Raw genomic sequence first — 21,890 nt, 5'->3', positions numbered from 1 at the left:
TAACTAAGACTAGCCCTACCAGCGTACGTTCTTGTTCAGCAGGATCTTGTCTAAGTTTGTCTTGAATCCCTGGAGGGTGTTTTCCCCTAAGACAGAATCTGGACCTTTTGATGTGGTGAATTGACTTTTTGTCTTTCCATTTAAATATATTAAGTAATTTGATAAAAAGCACTTTATACACTAATTGTTGTGCAATGATTGAGAACTTGAGCCATTTTCAAAGGTGGGCTTTCTAGTTCACTGACAGGGTGTTTTTACCTTGTAATGGTTCTATGAGCATAATATAAGTGTGACTTAGTAACTGCTGTGAATATTTTGATATATGCCCAGAGTGTATTCACTTGATCTATTACTATTTTTTGCTATTGCTTATTGGTATAGAAGAAGCAATGAGAGATAATTAACTCTCCCCCTCCTCCCCTCCCCATAGTGCGGTTTTTAGCACTGGCCATGGTGTCAACAGCTCCAATGCTCATAGAATTCCTATGAGCATCGGAGCTGTTACTGCCGTGGCTGACGCCAAACTGCGCTATGGTTTTGTAAAAGGAGTGTGTGTGTGTGTGTATATGAGTATAATAGAACAGTGAATAGTAGAATTTCAATTGAAACTAAACAAAGAAAAAACTAAATTTTTAATAATAGACCCACCTAATATGGTACATCAACATAGGCCCCCTTTTATGAAGACTTTTTTTTGTTGCCAGCCGCAGCGCCATTTATAGAAACAAACCTAGCAGTGCCTGAAGAGGTCTTAGGCATCAGTCGGCGTTGAAACCTTAGGTGCACTCCATTTATGCCAGGATTTTTTGGGGGCCTAAATTAGTGTGCCTAAATCGAACCACACCCAAAATCCATCAAGAATTCGCCCCTAACCATACCTACTTTCTGGTAGTTGCCTTGGATTAGACACCTACCAACTAATTAATTAATTATTATTATTATTATTATTAAATAGTGCTTTTCAATTAATGGTGCCAATTAAGCCTAATTGAATAATTAGTTAGACGCCTAGACTGGCTAGGCATACTGATTAGGCATCTAACTTTAGCCATCTTTTATAGAATCAGGGCCCGAATGCTTATCTGCTATTTTATTTTTCTGCTATACTACTGAATGCAAACTGCTGCAGCTGAAGACACAATGAACAGTCAAGCTCTTAGAAAGCAAATGCTGAACTTCAGTTACTTCTGCTATTTACTGGGAGTCACACTGCCAGAGAAAAAAACCTTTATCTATAATATCTTCCTTCTCCAGTTTCACTGCCATTACACTGGTCAATCTGCCACAAACTGTTAGAAACATTGAGTCAGATGGCATACATAGCAGTGAGGGATGCCAAATTTATGAAAACACCCGACGAACAAATATGCCTGTCACAGCCAAGATGCAAGCATCTCTAATTAGTAAAGATTAATCCACAGGATTTTAATTTTTGTGATGCACAATAAAATGTTCCAAAACATTATTGAATTTCTGAATAGTGACATTAACAAGGGCAGTTACTGTATTACCTTCATCCTTCAATATAGTCCAGGAAATCTGGAACAGTCATAGAAAACTGGCATCTGCAGGAGCTGTCATTTTTTGGCCAGTCTACCTACTAGCAGCATTCATTTGCCAAAGGGGATTTATCAACATCTATAAAATCAAATACACACATGAATAGTGCTAGCCTTCTTGGGTATCAGCACCACTGTGATGTGTCTAATGAAAGGTCACCATGGTTCAGAATTTTTAATAGACAGGATTGGATTACTGCATTGGGACATCATGACATTTCACAGCGGGCTGGTATTAGTGGCAGGCAGTGACATTAACATTTCAGTAAACAACGACAAGAGGGAAACAAGTTATAGCACTATACTGCCATATAGGTGCCAGCTGCAGCCATTTAAAAAAAAAAATCAACAATAAGGTTGTGGCAGCACTAATACACCACACTCCACAAAAACAAGAGGGGCTTAGCAGCCTCAAAAGCCTTCCCCTTGTGGGAGGGACTTAAGTGGGAGGGACTTAAGGCCCTGATTGGCTCAAAATCACCGTTTTGAGCCAATCATGTTTGGGATGTTTTAAAGTTTTGATTATGCCCTTCTAACTGTGAATTTCAGCAGCACTTAGCTGATTAAGTGCTGCTGAAAACTAGTGGCTAGCCTCAACTAAATCATTTAACCAGTCAGCTGCTGTATAATTCACTTTGAATACTATGACTTTTTTCCTAGAAATCTTGCCCTTTGATCCTGCTGTTCAAAAATGATCATTTTTGAACATTAAGCTCCCTAGTTGACCAGTTTCACTTAAGGTATTATTTCTCACCTTATTAAAGCCAACGTAGATTAAGAGTCTCACAATCAAAACTTAAACACGTCTAAAATCCCACCCAAATCAGCACTTGGATGACCTAAATGACAGGTCATCCAAGTGCCGATAATCAAACTGATTTTCTGGATGTGTCGCAGGACTTCTTAGGCCTCTGAATCCCATTGTTTGTCCAGAGCTAAAAGGGACATATCTGGAGGGGTGGTTAGGGCAGTATGTGGGTGGGATGGGGAATGACCTAGACTTAGTCGTCCTGCAGGGATAATCAAATGTTTTACTGGACATCCTGGCCAAAACTTAAATGTTGAGTTAGATGATATAAAAACAGGTATAAGTGCCCAAAAAGTATCTAAAGTGACCAGATAACCACTGCAGAAACAAAGTAAAGACCCACACACACTCCCCCAGTGTTCACTGACCCACTCACCCCCCACAAAGATCAGAATAAAAAAGTACATACCTGCCAGATCATCATCACCTGGTTTAGGAAAGCCTAGTAGAGCTGCATACAGGTGTGTTAAATAGCTTGGGAGGTGGGCTAGTGAAGCATAGAGAGGAGGACCCTAGTCCATAAGCCACTCTAAGCACTACATTTATGGTAGGACATTTGTGCCCACCAACCCTCCCCCCCAAAAAAAACCCCCACCAAAAAAAACAACCAACAACCCTACTCTACTGCCATATAGGTACCACCTGCAGCCATAACAGCTATTAGGGTTGCAAACAGATGGGTATAGTGGGTTTTGGGGGTGTTTGGGGGGCTCACCGTAACCTATAAGAGAATTCTGTTGAGATGTTTATGTGGCACCCTTTTTGTAAATTTCACAACAGTGCCTTCTAAGGTTCTCCACTGCTCCGTTGCCATGTCTGGGTGGCCAGTCCATTACAAGATTGGCCCTTAACATCCAAAAGGTCTTGTTCTGGGTATTTGGGACTTGGACAAAATTTTGTTCAAAAATTTGGTATAAAGATAAACATTCTGGTGGTCTGGATGAACAATAGCCTGGACGTCCAGATAGATGAGTTTCAGGAAAAAAATATTCTAGATATATAGCGCTCCCCTGCAAATTTGCGGTCTGCGATTCGCGGTCCTGGTCATTTGCGATATTTTCTAACTGCGAATGACCGTGTAGGAGAGGGCAGCCAGAGAGGTAGGAGAGGGCTGCCGGAGCGCCGGCGAGTGAAGGAAATCACTTGCGGTATGCTCCGACCGCCTCTTCCTGTTCTAAAGTCGGGCCTATATATATATCTGTGTGTGGTGCAGCCTCCCCACCCTGAGGTTGTAGGTTCAAATCTCCTGCTGATCCTTGTGACCCTGGGCAAGTCAGTTAATCCCCACAATTCCCCAGGTACATATATTAGATAGATTGTGAGCCCACTGGGACAGATAGGGAAAAATGCTTGAGTATCTGAATGTAAACCACTTAGACTATAAGTAGTATATAAATAGCATAAATAAATTGATATATTCCCTCAGCCATCTCTTCTCCAAGCTGAAGAGCCTTAGCTACTTTAGCCTTTCATCACAGGGAAGCCACCCCATCATTTTTGTTGCCCTTCTCTGTAGCTTTTCTAATTCTGCTAAATTATTTTAGAGATGCGGTGACCAAAATTGCACACAATATTGGAGGTGTATTCACACCATGGAGTCATACAAAGGTATTATAATATTCAGCTAGATTCACGAATCTGCCCAATCAGGTCCAATCTGGGCAGGTCCGATGAATTCTTAAAACAAAAATATGCAGATGAGGCGATCAGAGGAATGCCTCCATCTACCTGACCAGATTGCTGGTGTGCGATCCCCACGCATGCGCAGACCATCTGCTTTCCCTGCAGATGGTCTGCCCATGCATTTTGTGTCCTTTTTTTTTTCCACTGGGTTTTTTTGGGGGGCCTGACTCTCCTGCTCCTGTTATTCCCAGCGGCGGCAGCCTCTTCCCATGCCCTGCTCCCTGCGCCTTCCCTACAGTGTGAGACCGCGGGTTTAAAGCGGGACTCGCACTGCAGGGAAGGCAGCAGAGATCAGTCTGGGTAGCGAGAGGAGCTGAAGTTTCAAATTTTAAAGTTGCGTACCCACTGCAGTCCATTCCAGCTTCGTTTGTCAGGGAGCCAACAGGCACTGCTCTCCCCCCAGCCCCAGGGCTTCTGCAGCCCCTGAAACATAAAGGCAGCAAGATCAGGGCAGCAGAGAGCAGGAAATGGAGCTGGAGAGTGGGAAAAGAAGGTTTGCAACTGGTCCCCAGGAGTCGCTTTTTGAGTTGATCAGCTAGCCCAGTCGGATCATAAATTTTGTGTTGTGAATCGCGTCCCTGCCTACTTTGCATGTGTTTCTCCTCATTTGCATGCACGGATTCGAAGCAGATCGCTGGAGAGGTTAGTGAATGAGGCCCGAGGGAAATCTGGTCGCAAACCGATTGGTTTGCTTTGTGAATCTAGCCCCATGTTAGTGTGCAACAACAATTATCACATGCTAAACGCTAAAATTCCCATAGGAATATAATCGGTATTTAAGCATTTAGCACACGCTAATCATTAGTGCATGCTAATGTGGTTAGCACATGCTAAATCACTTAGTGACCACTGATGATTTCCCCTCTAAATGCCATCTGCCATTTGGATACCTAGTCTCCCAGTATCAAAGTACTCTTGCAATTTTTAATAATCTTCTTGTGATTTAACAACTTTGAATAACTTTGTGTCATCAGCAAATGTAGTCACCCGTTTACTAAGCCATGGTAGAAGTTTCTATCATGGCCAAGAGCGCTGAGAGAAAATTATATGAGCGTTGGAGCATTTTGCACCCTAGGCCGCAGTAGAAACCTCTTTCACGGTTTCATAAAAGAGGGCCTTAATCATCTCACTTGTTATGGATGATCAAAACTGTGTTAGAAGCTTCTTCTTATCTCGATTTCAGAAAACAGATTAAAAACTCAATTATTTAACAGGCTGGGCTTTTAATGTATCTTATTCTTTTAACTTTTACCTTATTTTAACATTGTTGTATCCTTCCTATATTGTATGTATTTCTTTTTATATTGAATGCACTTAATCTGTCAAATCTCAAATGATTTGCATTGTTTGTACTATGCTTAACTGTTGTGACCGCCTTATAAATAGCAGTCCCTGGGAAACCCTACTATTTACCCTTCTCTACTGATTGATCATTTAACTACACTCAAGAGCCATTCATGAGGTACTTTGTCAAATGCATTATGAAAATCCAAATGCACAATATCACCTTTATAAACATCCTATGAGTAATAGCTAGAAGGCGGCTAGGGGTGTCAAAGTCCCTCCTCGAGGGCTGCAATCCAGTAGGGTTTTCAGGATTTCCCCAATGAATATGCATGAGATCTATTTACATGCATTGCTTTCACTATATGCTAATAGATCTCATGCATATTCATTGGGGAAATCCTGAAAACCTTGCGGCCCTCAAGAACCGACTTTGATACCTGTGAGCTAGGCTGATAGTAATCCAAAATGCCATGATTTCTCTCTTGTTTCCTGTTCTGTCAGTGGCAGTTGTCACCGGCCGGGGTCCGTGCTATCCTTACAGCAGCTCTCCACCAGGTGGCAGTAAAAAGAAACTAGGCATGCTCCGGCAATACGGCCAAAGCCCTACAGGGGGTGCTGGTCTGAACCACTGAGCACTCCACTCCCCTAGCCAACCCAGACACACCAAAAGCACAAAAGTACAAAACACCAAAAAGAGTTTGGTTTCAAAAATGAAAAAACAAAGGTATATTATACAAGTCTTTGCACTTAAAGTAATTGCACAGCATAAAGTTTATTGAGAAAAAAAAACCACAAACAATAACAGCAGTAATAACAGATGGTAATGGTTCACTCTTCAATTGGGAGAGACTGCTCAGTATCTGCCAGATTCCAAGATGGCCACCGTGGTTCTGGCAGTTTGTAGCTGGGCTACGTCTGGTTTCCAGCTTGTGGTAACTTTCAGGTTTTTCTCCAAAATAAAAGAAGGCAAATATCAATAATTACTTAAGTGCATTTCTTTATCTCATTGCATAAGACTTTAATAAATGTTCTTAACAAAACCAGGTAAGTGTTTAAACCTTTGCAGTTTGAAAAAAAAGTGTCTTAATTGAAAACTTCTCTTTAAAGAAGATAGAGGAAAAAAAACCACTCTGTCAAAGTCCTGCTTGTGGCAGTTCTCCTGGAACATCCATATCCAGCTTCCTAAGTCCTTCACCAGAAGCAAAACGAGTACCTCCTAACACAAAGATAGTTATCAAGGTTCAACAATAAACAAGAAATGTCCCCAAACACAGCTCTGCTTCTCAATGGTGCTACAGGCACGTAGCTCACTTGTGCACAACTTTCTGTCCAGCCTCAATCCAGCTTGGCTGTTTGGGAGAGAGCAGTATCAAGCAGCAATGCACCAAGTAGCAAATATCTTCACCGCTAACTCAGAGGTTTAAGCCAGCTTCATGGCTTCACCCAGCCCTTCTTTAAAGAAAAGTATATCACCCACCTCCATCAGCTCCTGGTGTGCAGTCAGCTCTGGGTCAGGCAATTCCCCAGCTCCATTCACATGAGGTTTTTTCTCAGTCTTAGGGGTACTGGTGAACAAAACAATGAAGCCGTCAGCATAGTATGCAGCGAGTGGCCTCTAAGAAGGCGAATAGAATGCTAGGTATTATCAAGAAAGGTATCATAACCAGAACGAAGGACGCTATCCTGCCGTTGTATGCATCTTTAGTACTGCATCCAATATTGGTCGCCGTACCTTATGAAGGATATGGTGATACTCGAGAGGGTTCAGAAAAGAGCACGTGCTTGATAAAAGATATGGAAAACCTTTCATACGCTGAAAGATTAGAGAAACTGGGGCTCTTTTCCCTGGAAAAGAGGAGGCTTAGAGGAGACATGATAGAGACTTACAAGATCATGAAGGGCATAGAGAAAGTGGAGAGGGACAGATTCTTCAAACTTTCGAAAACTACAAGAACGAGAGGGCATTCGGAAAAATTGAGAGGGGACAGATTCAGAACCAACGCTAGGAAGTTCTTCTTCACCCAAAGGGTGGTGGATACCTGGAATGCGCTTCCAGAGGGTGTGATAGGACAGAGTACGCTATTGGGTTTCAAGAAGGGATTAGATGATTTCCTGAAGGAAAAGGGGATAAAAGGGTATAGATAGAGGATTATTATACAGGTCCTGGACCTGATGGGCCACCGCGTGAGCGGACTGCTGGGCGCGATGGACCTCCGGTCTGACCCAACAAAGGCACTGCTTATCTTCTTATGTTCAGTCTGGTAACTGCTAGGAGGTGACACTTTAGGCTCTGTTGTGGTCCTTCTGGGTAGAGTCAAGGGTGCTGGTTCCTCCCAGTTGCTGGTTCCTCTGCTGCTCTCCTTACTGCTGGTCTCCTGTGCTGTCTCAGGGTCAGGTTTAAATAGGAGAGAGTCCTGCCTACTGGGATAGGAATAGCAAGGTACTCTCTGTCTCCCCCTGACTGCAGATTGCAGTCAGGAAAAAAACCTGCTGTTTTTTTCTGTGTAGGAACAAAATGGCTTCTCTGCCTGTTTCTGTGTGCTTTCCTTTGGTGCTGCACTGGGCTTGTTTGCCCATGATTTTGGTTAAAAGAACTGGGACTGGGATAGACATCCTCACATGCCTGCTCATTGGGGAAACTTCTTTGATGGGCTTTAAACCCCTTTAATACTGGTTTGCCCTTATATTTCCCCTATGGCAAGTCAGGAATGTCACTAGAATTGCCACACAGTATATTTACAATACACCATCTCCATGTGGTTTCTATTCCAGCTTTCTCCCATCCTGTACTATTTAAAGACATTCAGAACACTGCCTGAGAGTACGCTGATGTGATGTCCATTAATAGCTGGTTCTACACCTGTACAGGAAGCTGGGCGTATGAACTCATATTATGTTCTCTCACGGGACCATATCAAAATTCAGCACTATGTTGGAGGCAAAGTAACTGCTGCTATTACGAGTGGTAGGTCTTCTACCTATGGGACCCCTGTAATGCAGAAATAAGGACAGCTGCCCCTTTAGACAATTTACAAAAGCAGCCCTGGTGCCTGCCTTGCACACATTTGGATATAACTTATTTAAAACTTAACTTTCATTCAAGTGAGTTTGAAATCCAAATTGTTTTGAGTTAAATGTGTTTGAAACTCACAAGGAACACATTGCCGAGTCATTTGAGGGGAAGTTTAATGAAGACTGTATGGTAGTTTGCTCATCCCTATTTAAAACCAATTACCTAGTTAAATGTTTCAGAGAAATAGGATATCAAGTCACAGAATAATCTCTGTCAGAAAAGACCCTCTATATATCCATTATTAACAGAAGCATTTTACATGATTGGCTAGTCGGAGAAAGGTCAATCACATGCCATCAGCAGAGATGTTTTTCATCTCTGGTAGCAGCAGGATGCTAACGGGTGAGTTTAAGGGGGGAGGAAGGGAGAAACAAAACATTGATTTGTTGACAGAGGCCTAGCAGCTGTCACAGTAAAACATGGTTCTCTTGCACTTAATCAATGTCAGCCTCCAACCAAATCATTTTGCAGCCCAGATGAAAAGCAATCAAGAGGAACACCTTCATAAGCATGAAGCTTTCTAGATGGAGTTCAATGAAGTGTGTCCTTAAGCTTAGGCACTTCGAGTGTGATACATGACCCAAAAGCTAATCAGAAATTCTTAACCCTTGCAAAGAGTTGCACAGTTACTTGATAGCTTTTTCAAATAAAAAGTGGGAAGCACTACAACCTAGTGCTCTGAAAAGATACCCTACATCATATGTATACCCCTTTTTACGGCTTCTATACAGTAAAACATTATTTTTTATGGTTTAACCCATAGAAATGTTTAATTTTTCAAACCAAGATTATCTTTATACTGAAAACAAGCAAAATACAGTTAAGGTAAATACAATTTTCAATGCTGAAATTGTATGTATATTAAGAAAACAGCAGAAACACAGCTCCCTTCTAACTTTTTTTTTTTTAATCTTTATTCATTTTAAAACCTGCACAAAGTGCAACATATTGTCAATCAATTAACATTATAGACAACCCTCACTTCCTTTAAATGATACAATAAATACATAACCCCCTCCCCATCCCCACCCACCCTTCCTAAAGTTTCAAGTTTTATTAGTGCTTGATAAATCGCTTATTGAGTATCTAAGCGATGTACAATTCAAATAAAATAGAAAGACAAATACAATGACTTTAAATAAAAACATACTGGGTTAACATACATGAGTCATTAGGATTTGGGGGGGAAAGTTACAATATGTTTGTAGAAGAAAAAATACATTAAAGGGAAAATAACTCAAGGAGGGGAAAAAAACAAAAACAAACACTTAATATAATGCAAATGTTCAAAACAATCAACCTTGAGATCAACCCACCCATCTTGGATGTGTATAACTAAAGGGCTAAAACCAATAATCAATCTTTGCAAAATTTTGTCAATGGGTCCCAAACATCCTTAAATTTTTCATAATATCCCAACTGTATTGCTCTCATATGTTCAAATTTATATATTTGGCACAGGGATTCCCACCAAAAGCTATAGTTTAATCTGTCCCAATTTTTCAGAATGAGTTGTATGGCAACTCCTGTCATGATGAAAAGTAATTTGTTGTTATGGGAAGTTATTGGACTGTATCATAAGCCAATGCTACTGGAGCTTCCAGTATTCTATTGACTTAATTCCAAATGGATTGCCAAAATTTAAATATCAAGGGACAAAAGAAAAGCAGATGATCCAGTATCCTTACCTTCTAACTTAATTATACAGTTTTGGCAATAGAATATAGAGACTTACTTTATCAAAACCAGCTGTCAGATCTGAAAGGATCATAAGATAATTATCCTTATCCAACTGCTTGTGAAGAACAACTAAAGGTGCCTGTGTGGTCAGGGACCAAACTAGACACTATCTACAGTTGTGTCTTATAATCCTTCAAGTACTAATTTAACTGTCCTCTCAACCACGTTCCTTAGAAAAGGGATGTTTGATAACGGATGATAACTAGATGGACAGCCCTGACTTAAGGACATTTTATAAAGAACATAAGAACATAAGATTTGCCGCTGCTGGGTCAGACTAATGGTCCATCATGCCCAGCAATCCGCTCACACGGCGGCCCTTAGGTTAAAGACCAGTGCCCTAGGAGTCTAGCCTTACCTGTATATATTCTGGTCCAGCAGGAACTTATCTAACCTTTTCTTGAATCTCTGTAGGGTGCTTTCCCCTATAACAGCCTCTGGAAGAACATTCCATATTTCTATCACTCTCTGGGTGAAGAAGAACTTCCTTATGTTTGTACGGAGTCTATCCCCTTTTAACTCTAGAGAGTGCCCTCTTGTTCTCTCCATCTTGGAGAGAGTGAACAATCTCTCTTTCTCTACTAAGTCAATTCCCTTCAATATCTTGACTGTTTCGATCATGTCCACTCTCAGTCTCCTCTCCTCTTCTCAAGGGAGAAGAGGCCCAGTTTCTCTTACCTCTCATTGTACGGAAATTACTCCAGTCCCTTAACCACTTTTGTTGCTACACAACAGGGCACACTCCCTCACATACCACACACCTAGAGGGGAAACAGAGGAAGAACAGAGTACTCACTGATTCCAACACCGTAACATAAGTAGAATCAGAACCAACAATAAGACAGCAGACTCATAAGAAGCAGGAAGGCAGCCACAAGACCCAATCTTTAGCTAGTCACACAGCAGGGCACACACTCCCTCACATACCACACACCCAGAGGGGAAAAAGCACTCAGACACTAACACTAGCGGACTCAGATCAAACAGTAACACTAGCAGACTCACAAAAAGGAAGGTAGAAACCAGGAAGCCAGAAAACATCCAGACGACAGAGACAGAAAGTCCATAATCAATTTGCCCAAACAAATCAGAAGGGGGACAAGAGATGGATGCCCAGAGAAGTCAGAAGGAAGAGATGGATGCCCAGGGAAGTCAGAAGGTGAGCTTTCCAGTCTTCTGCACTGGCTGCAATATGTATGACTGCCTCCTTTCGGGGACTAGGGCATACATTTGCAGTCGCTGCATGGAGCTGGATAGCTTGAAATGGCAGGTCCGGCTGCTAGAGGAGACAGTGCTGAATCTAAAAGAACTCCTCACCTTTGAAGAGGAAATCTGCGAACAGAAGAAGCTTCTAGTCCAGTTCAGTCCAAACGAAGAGGTCAAGGAACTAGAAAGATACATCGAGGAAGCACACCAGCAGCATGTGGAGAACTGTACCCGAACAACTCAGGAAGAAGGCCGGGACGAGAGAAGAGAAGACACCCCTGCAAATTCTGGAGAAAAGGAAGTGGAGACAAGGGGCGATCACACACCAGGAGTAAGAGGGAGACTGCATGAGGACCCCCCCACACACACTCGAAGAGCAGAAAACAACTTCAGGAGTATCACAGGAAGGAGAAGATCGGCCCTATACCATGTATGTAGACTTACGACCCCAAAGGAACCACCGAATAAAGAAGATGGGGATCATCGTGGGAGACTCCATCATACAGCATGTGGACAGCTACACCACAGGAGGGAGAGAGGATAGAATCGTCACCTGCCTGCCGGGAGCAAGAGTAAAGGATGTGGCCAACAAGATCTCCAGGATCATAGACAGCGCAGGGGGAGAGGACACTGCTGTGCTTATCCACGTGGGAACCAACGATGTGAGCAGACGGAAATATGACAGGGAAGAAATGAAGGGCCAGCTCCGCTCACTCGGAAGAATACTGAAGATCAGGGAGGTGAAGGTGGCCTTCTCCGAGATCCTCCCGGTACCAAAAGTGGATGGAAGGAGGCAAGGGGAACTACAAGCGATCAACGCCTGGATGAGACGATGATGCGAAGAGGAAGGCTTTGACTTCATGCGCAACTGGACAACGGTCTGGGGAAGAAGCAAGTATTATAGGAAGGACGGTCTGCACCTCAATGAGGAAGAAGCAAGAGTATTGGCAGGCAACATCAAGAAGGCCATCGAGAAGGCTTTAAACTAAAGAACAGGGGAAAGCCAACAGTTGACTACCAGTCGATGGTCTGGGCGACCGGATGTCCCAAAGAAGGAACTACGGACAACTACTCAGACACAGGAGGGGACGACCACAAAGCATATAAGAGAGACAATACAGGTCCAAGAAAGGATACCGTGAAGGAACCAGGAGAGACTGCTAAGCTTAAAGAGTCCAAGAAGGCAACACAAAGGGAACTCAAATGTATGTATACGAATGCTAGAAGTTTGAGAAACAAAATGGGAGATTAGAAGCAATAGCAAAGAACGACGAACTGGAAATCATTGGCATAACAGAAACCTGGTGGAATGACGAAAACAAATGGGATACAGTACTTCAGGGATACAAACTGTACAGAAGAGATAGAGTGGGGCAGAAAGGTGGAGGTATTGCCCTATATGTTCATGAAGAAATAGAATCTGTGAGAGAGACTATGATAGAAGAGAAAGAGAAGCTGGAATCCCTCTGGATAAAGATTCCCAGACACAATGGTGCTGACACAAAGATTGGCCTTTAATACCGACCACCAGGACAAGTGGAAGAAACAGACTTGGAAATGATAGAGGGAATTAAACATGAATGTAAGACAGGTAATGTCATTATCTTGGGGGATTTCAATTTTCCAGGAATAGACTGGAACCTGGTAATTTCAAATTGTGGCAAGGAGGCAATGTTCCTGGAAGTGCTAGGGGACTGCTTCCTGGAACAATTGGTGGGAGAGCCGACAATAGGAAACGTCACCTTGGACTTGCTCCTAAACAGCAATACGGGGCCGGCAAAGGAAGTAGAAGGCACAACATGATCAACTTCAAACTCGATGTCAGGAAGGGGAAAAGTACCAAAACCTCAACCACAACTTTAAACTTCAAAAGGGGAAGATATGATAGCATGAGAGCCATGGTGAAACAACGGATCAAGAAAAGAATGGGCAAAGTCAAAACGGTAGAACAGGCATGGTCCCTTCTGAAAAATACTATCACGGAAGCACAAAGCCTCTACATTCCGTGGATGTCCAAAGCAAAGAAAACCAAAGGCAAAAGAGAGCCGGCGTGGCTTACTAAAGAGGTGAAGGAAGCCATAAAAGAAAAGAAGGACTCCTTCAAAGCATGGAAATGCACGAAAACAACCGAAACTTGGAACAAACACAAGGATGATCAGAAGTGTCACAGGGCGGTGAGGGATGCCAAAGAGGACTATTAGAAGAAAATAGCACAGGAGGCCAAAAACTTCAAGCCCTTCTTCAGGTACGTGAAAGGGAGAAAACCCACAAAAGAGGCAGTGGATGACCAGGGAAGAAAAGGGTACATCAAAGAAGACAAACAAATCGCAGACCGGCTAAATTCATTCTTTGCGTCTGTCTTTACAAAGGAAGACACTGCAACAATTCCAGAAGCAGTGAAAGTGTTCAAAGGACATCCTTACCACAGTAGAAGTGGACTTGGACCAGATCTACAGCCAGATCGACATACACAAAAGCGACAAATCTCCTGGACCGGATGGAATTCATCCGAGAGTCTTGAAAGAGCTAAAAGTGGAAATCGGAGAACTATTGCAAAAACTTGCCAACCTGTCAATCAAAACAGGGCAGATACCAGATGACTGGAAGATAGCGAACCTCACGCTGATATTCAAAAAAGGATCTAGAGGAGTACCGGGCAACTATAGACCTATGAGTCTCACGTCGGTCCCTGGGAAGATGGTTGAGGTGCTGATCAAGGATAGCATAACCCGGCACCTAGACACACACGACCTGATGAGAGCCAGCCAACATGGATTCAGGAAAGGGAAGTCATATTTGACGAACCTACTTTAATTTTTTGAGACAGTAAACAGACAAATTGATAATGGAGAACCGGTGGATATTATATACTTGGATTTTCAGAAGGCGTTCGACAAAGTTTCACATGTAAGACTCCTCAGGAAACTGCAGGGCCATGGAATAAAAGGAGATATACTAAGATGGATAGGCAAATGGCTGGAGAACAGAAGGCAGAAAGTGGGCATAATTGAGAAGTTCTCGGATTGGGAAAATGTGATTAGCAGTGTGCCCCAGGGCTCGGTACTTGGGCCCATCTTATTTAATATTTTCATCAATGACCTAGAGGATGGAACATCCAGTGAGATCATCAAGTTTGCAGATGACACAAAGCTATGCTGGGCCATCAAATCGCCGAAGGACAGTGAGGAACTCCAGAGTGACTTGAGCCAATTGGAGAATTGGGCAGATAAATGGCAGATGAAGTTTAATGTGGAAAAATGCAAAGTGATGCACTTAGACAGAAAAAATAAGGAACACAAGTATAGTATGTCAGGTGCAACTCTGGGAAAAACTGAACAGGAAAAGGACCTGGGAGTATTAATCGATAGGACACTGAAGCCATCGGTGCAATGCGCGGCAGCAGCGAAGAACGCATCTTAAATTAATGAAATTTATCCCCCCCCCACCCTTACCATATCATCTTACTAACCCAAACAATTAATGTAAGATCAAAAATCCCCCATCCCCACCTTTCAGTTACAATTGTATAATTAAGGGAAAAATGTTATTTACTCATTACAATAATCTGTTAATGGTCCCCAAACATCCTTGAATTTATTAAAATGTCCTTTCTGTATGGCTAATATTCTTTCCATCTTATATATATGGCACAAAGAATTCCACCAGAAATTAAAGTTTAATCTACTCCAGTTCTTCCAATTAAAAGTAATTTGTCGAATGGCGACTCCAGTCATAATTAGCAAGAGCTTATTATTTTTTGAGGAAATTTGACTCTTTGCCCTCATTGACATGCCAAATAAAATAGTATCATTTGATAGGGCCACCGGATTCTCCAATAAACTATTTATTTGGCCCCATATTGATTTCCAAAATTCCAAAACAAATGGACGATAGAATAATAGATGATCTAGAGTCCCAGCTTTGAAATTGCAGTGCCAACATCTATCAGACTTAGAGCTATCCAATTTATTTAAACGAACAGGGATCTAAAATGCTCTATGTAACAGAAAAAAACCAAGTTTGTCTCATAGATGCAGATACTGTATATCTCATCCTCCAAGACCAAATTCGTGGCCATTGAGACACCGTAATTTGATGCTTGATCTCAATGCTCCAAATGTCCAGAATAACATTTTTTGGTTTTTTATTTATAAATCCAGATATTAATTTGTACCAATGTGCGGCCTGGTGTCCCAGGAAGTCCACCTGAAAGCATAAGAACTCTAAACTATATTGATTAGTGAGATTTTTCCATTTCTAAAGCAACATTACCCGAACAATTGATTTCTCTTATATGCTGAGGTGCCTTTGAGAACCTTGCAGATCTTCCTTCAGCCACATGGGGACTCCTGCTGATAGTCTAATCCAGAGGTGAGGAATTTAGGGCTGTACTAAATATTTGCATTTGGTTTGATTCGACCCTAAACAGATCCTTGAATACATCGTTCATATTCAACTGAATAGTGATTTAAATTCAAATACAATTAATCTGGGGCTCTAATGTGCTAAATTCTACTGAAATAAACACTTGATCTCTGATTTCACATGATTTCTTTTATTATTTGTTATGTTAAATTTCAAAGTCTGGTATTTGTATTCGGGCAAATAGTAAAATAAGTTAATCGGTACAGCTCTCTCTATGTGTATAGATAGATTATTTATGAGGAGAGAGAGAGAGATGTATTTACTGGAAATGAGAATGCAAACACAGAGGCCAGAGCTATAGACTCTAAAGACAGCTGAAAAATACCACCACTATATACAACTCAGGATACAACAGTGTTGATTTCTGTCCTGTGCACAAGAAGATTTGTTGTAAAGCAACTCTTGATTTCTAGCACAATCCTTTGTGTCTGTAGATTGCCATTGAACCCTGCTGCATCTATTGACCTTTGATGCAGCCTGATTAAGCAAAATGTGGCCATGTCAGGCGTTCTGTGTTAGATGAGCTCCTGTTTTATTCTGGACATTTGTGTATTGTTAAAAAAACAGTCGAGAGCATATTTTCATAACTCAAAATTCATGAAAGCAAAACTAAGGGGCATGGTTGTCAGCATGGATTACGTATAAAATGGGTTAAGATGTCAGATAAAGTGGACACATTTTCTCAGAGCGCATGCCTCAATAAACTGGTTAATCTATAAGGTACTACTTGCCTCTTTGTCAGTCTTGTTGCCTCAGAATAACATCGCTGGAAGTTAAGAAATTGTTTTATCTGATTTTTTAAGTGCTTCTTATAATTTTAGAATATACAATGCTTGTATTTACAAGGGGCCGCTGAAAAGTTAAGAACATAAGAACATAAGCAGTGCCTCTGCCGGGTCAGACCAGAGGTCCATCCCGCCCAGCAGTCTGCCCCCGCGGCGGCCCAACAGGTCATGACCTGCCTTAATCACCAGAAGGGGCCCCCTTGCCCCCTAGGTTTCTCATCGAAGTCCTATCTTCCCATCAATGTCCTAACCCTCCGGCCTTGCACCTGCACGACCTGGTGAGCTGTCTATACTTATGCAACACCCCAGCACCTCCCTCAGTACCCCACGATCCCCTTTTCCCTCAGGAATCTGTCCAATCCCTGTTTGAATCCCTGTACTGTACTCTGCCGGATCACTTCCTCCGGGAGCGCATTCCATTTGTCCACGATGAGAATGATGTGGAGCCACAAAATTTACAAGTTATTCTGCACTTTCCTTGACACTTTTTGTTTCATTTCAAATCAATGAAAGGAAAAGTGTCAAGAAAAGTGTGGAATAACTTGTACATTTCAAGGCTCCACATCATTCTCTTTGTTGGGCTGAGAACTTTTCAGCAGTCCATTGTAGGGCCCTTTTACTAAAATGTTTTAAGTGCTAATGCATGCTTAATGTATCAAAAAAGACTTACAACTAAATATGGTAATTTGACTGTAAATGTGCACTAATTGTGTGCTATTTATTTTTTAATTTGTGAGGGCTCACATCATGGGCGAGGAATTAAGCTAGCATTCTCACATTAGTGTACACTAACCCCCTCTTCTATTAAACTGCACTAGCAGTTTTTAGCGTAGAGAGTGTTGGGAGCAGTGCGGGCCATTCAGTGTGGCTCCCTACGCTAGAAACTGCTAGCGCAGTTTAATAGAAGAGGCCCTAACTGGATAACAAAGCCAATTCAGGAACACTTAACACCTCCGGGCCTGATTCTATAAATGGTGCCTACAACAGGCACTGAGTGCTAGATACACAAAACACAGTCGTTAAGACCGTGTGAGTCACTGTTGGCCAATTTTTGGGCTGACTCTGGAACAACGATTGATGTTCCAACAAGCATGCAAATGATTTGCACGGAGGTTAATCCCGTCCAATCAGTCATTGTGAAAGCAAATTTAACACATGCACAGAGGCGGTTTGGGGAAGCTCAAACAGCTGAGTGACAGGGGAAGGGGAGGGATTGTTTCAGGGGGTCCTTGTGGGGGGGAAGGTCAGTGCAGGGGAGGTTTGTGGTGGCAGGAAGGAGTGGGCATCCCTTCTGCCAATTTTTTGATACTGGAGTCATTCTTCGGGGGTCATCAGCGCAGCATTGCATTTTTTTTTATGGGCACAACATCTGTGCACATAGAAAATACATTTTTTAAAAACCAGGCAGATCTCTTGGTAATACAGTTACTGACAGATTTAGACCTGTTGGGTGTTCTAGATCAATAATACCAATCCGATTCTTGCATGCAAGGTTAGGGCATCAATTGAATGCTTGTTTTTTTTTTTATTAATGACCTCATTTGCATGCCAGAATCAGAGAATGTAGGGCCATATGGTGAACTGTTCTGTGCATCAGGCCGGCAAATTCAATCAGTCACTAAACTGGTCAAACATGTTTAGTGATGATCATTAGGCGATTGTGGAATTTAGTGCATCTAGCCCTGAGTAATGTGTTGCTGAGGCACAATTCTATAAAAGTTAGTCACATTTTATAGAATTGTACCTGTCAACATCTAAAGTGGTCTTAGGCGTCAATTGATTAAGCTTCCTAACCTTAGTCACACCATATTTATGTCAGGATTTTCTTGGTCTAAATACCGGTGCCTAAATTTAAAACTGGTCCACCCTTAACCACACTCACTTTCTGGTAGGTGCCTTGGACTAGGCACCTAGGCATTCTTCTTAGGTGCCATCGACTCGTGCTCAAGTCCTAGCAATTTGATGAATTACAGATCAAAAATGAAATTGGTTTTGTGCTAGCCCGGTAAAGTCCTCCTGCATCATCCTCATGGTTGTTTTCAATGTGTCTAGCCATCTGATTGCAGGTTGCTCTCTTTGGTTCCTTCAATCTTCCCAAACATGATGTCCTTCTCCAGTGATCTTTCTCTTCTGACAATATGACCAAAATAAGGGAGTCATAACTTCATCATTTGGGCTTCTAGTGACATAGCCGGTTTGATCTCTTCCAAAATCAATTTCTTAGTTCTTCTGGCAGTCCACGGTCCAATTAGGTGCAATTAATGTCAATAATAAGTTATAAATTGCCAATTAGCGGTACAGATTAAGTTTTATAATAATTAAGCTAGGTGCATAGAATAGAATATAGAATCTGGACCTAAGTGCTCATGTATTAATATTTTTTGCATGTCTCATGCACTAATTGAAAAATTAGCACAAGACCTGCAAAATTTTTTAAAAAGCTATATTTTGGGGCAACATTAGAAATGGGTTTAGCTCATAGTAAATTCTCATGTTAAAATGCACTTAAGTCCGTTTCTTAATGTATTTTAGGAAAAGGGCCCCTTAGTTTTTCATTCTTTGAAATTAAAAGTGTGGAAATATGGTTAAGAATTAATCTTACAGGATGGAAAATGCATCTTTTTTTTCTTGCAACTGTTGAAGAACGTCACAGGCTGAATATCACAAGGTATCCAGCAATTACATGGCTCAGGGACTTTTCAAAACTGAACCTTATTATTTGTAAGGTTTGCAGAAACAATGGATTTCTGTCTGCCTTCTAACAGAAATATTTTATGCAATATATTTATTATATCAACCTAATACTGTCCCTAGAATATATGGAATAAATATTGCAGTAAATTTCTGAGGCTGTTGGCTCAGTGATCTTTTTTTGCTCTTTTAACTACACAAGGAGAGAGCACCAATCTAAAGAGTCAATTAGGAGTTAATGGGAGGAAAAGAGGTCAGATGAGGGACCCCTTGCAGTCTGTGCTTATTCAGAGAAGAGTTGCCTTCACCTACTCACAATAAAAAGTTTGTTAGTGCCTCCATGCAGTCTGACCAAGACAGGACTTTTGGGTGCTGCCGATTGGGTAATGTCCTGTGGACACTTATGCATATTAGCACAAGACTTTTGGTTACTTAAACAGTGACATCTAAAAGACCTTTCTGTACTTCTTTCCTCCCTGTTCTGCACTGACCTGCAAAGTCCGAGGGGAGAGCAGGGCCCACACCTGCTAGCTGCTGTGGAGTATAGATAAGGTGACCATACGTCTCGTTTTGAACAGGACTGTCCCTTTTTCAAATCCCCTGTCCTGTTGTCCCCACTCACAGCTTCGGGATGCCAAAATGTTCCATTTTTAGAGACGGCGTCCCGAAGCTGTGAGTGGTGACAACGGGACAGGGGATCGTAGGAGAATGGGCTTACTCCTTGCTTCTTTGCCCACCGCAGCAACATGCGCAAAAACGGAAGGTACAGGTGCCGGCCCAGAAGCCCTCTCCCTGACGTCAATTCTAACGTCGGAGAGGAAGTTCCAGGCCAGCCAATCATTGCTTGGCTGGCCTGGAACTTCCTCTCTGATGTCAGAATTGACGTTGGGGAGAAGGAAGCAAACAGAGCAGGGGGGTCCCCGACTGCCAGATAATCAGCTTCCCTCCCTTCCACTCTCTCATGGCGCGCAGTGTTAGAACCCCCCCTCCAGATTCAGTTCACTCTAACACTGTGTGCTCCGCCTTCCCATCTCCTCCAAAACAGGAATGATGTAACTTCCTGTTTCAGAGGAGAAGGGAAGTCGGCGTGCGCAGTGTTAGAGTGAACTGAGCCCAGTACACATGCGCTCTCGCAAGTTATCTTCCTGTGGGCTTTAGTTATTGGCAGGACTGTCACTGTAAAGAGTTTCTGAGCATGGTTGAGAGGGATTCTTATAGCAGTGGTAGGAAAGGGTTTGAAATATCAGGCAGAAGACACGAGGGTTGGGAGCTACACATGGGAATATATACTCTCATCTTCAAGAAGCAAAATATTCACAACCAGTCAGAAAGGATGCTTCAAATTGGTCTTTTCTGCCATCATTTGGGCACTCATCCTCCCGATTTGTGAGTAAAACAGCTGCACTATCAGCTGAAAAGACAGCGATGTAGTAAAGCAATGACCTTAATCACATCTTCAAGCATAGTATTTAGAGAGTGACCACCCAAGAATAGACAGGACAGTCTATTAAAGGGACATAAAAAGAGGGAAGATGCCATATGGAAGAGAGAGAGAGAAGGTGGACACTGAATGGAAAGGACAGAGAGAGCAGTGAATGGAAGGGGTGAGACAGAGGGTGAACAGTTGATGGAAGGGGTAGAGAAAGGGAGACAGACACTGAATGGAAGTGTGGGGGAGAGGAGGGACTGCCGCTTAATGGAAGTGTGGGGGAGAGGGGGACCAGACGCTGGAAGGAAGTGGGGAGGAGAAAGAAAAAAGGGCACATGCTGGATTGAGGGAAGAGGATAGAGTTAGATACTGGAAGGGGTGAGGGAAATAGGTGGCAAGCTATAGGTAGACACAGTGAAAGAGGGAAATTGAGGACTGAATAGTAAGAAAGAATCTAGACAGAGCCAGAAAATAAATTGAGAAGGAAGAACAGAGAAGAACAGGAGGAAGGGAGCGGAGAGAGATGCTAGAGCAGGGGGGAAGGGGAGGAGACAGATACCAGACCTGGGAGGAGGAAAAGAGGAAGTAGACAGATACTAGATCTGAGGGGAGAAAAGGAGGAGAGAGATATGCTAAAATCTGCTGGGAGGGAAGGAGGGAGTGAGGAAAGGAGAGAAAGGGGGGTGGGTTTTAAGCAGATTAGAAAGACTACAGAGAGAAAGGCCTGGACGAAAGGGGAAAGACAGGAGGCAGATGCAGGACTATGGGAGGTTCAGACAGAGGGGGAGAGAGAGGGAGACCTAGAACAAAGGTACAAAGGAAAACTGACACTGGATCTGGGGAGGGTAACAGAGGGAAAAGAGAGAGAGACCTGGACTCAAAGGGGATGGGGCTGGATTGTGAAAGAAATGTTGTATGAGAAAGAAAGAAAGATTGGATGTACAGTCAGAAGGAAGTGCAACCAGAGACTCATGAAATCACCAAAAAAATGATTTTATTTTCAATTTAGTGATCAAAAGTTTTGAGAATTTATATCTGCTGTCTATATTTTGCACTATATTTGTCTATTTTTCTATAGTTACTGAGGTGACATTGCATATTTTAAAGTAATCTGCCTTGACATCTTTGAAAAAACCCCAAAACTCATAAATGATAATTAACATTTTCTCTGCGTACAGTGTGCTTTGTGGTTTTTTTTTATATT

This window comes from Geotrypetes seraphini, chromosome 1 (genome assembly GCF_902459505.1).
Source record: "Geotrypetes seraphini chromosome 1, aGeoSer1.1, whole genome shotgun sequence".
In the NCBI taxonomy this organism is placed as follows: domain Eukaryota; kingdom Metazoa; phylum Chordata; class Amphibia; order Gymnophiona; family Dermophiidae; genus Geotrypetes; species Geotrypetes seraphini.
Note: the sequence above shows the minus strand (reverse complement) of the source record.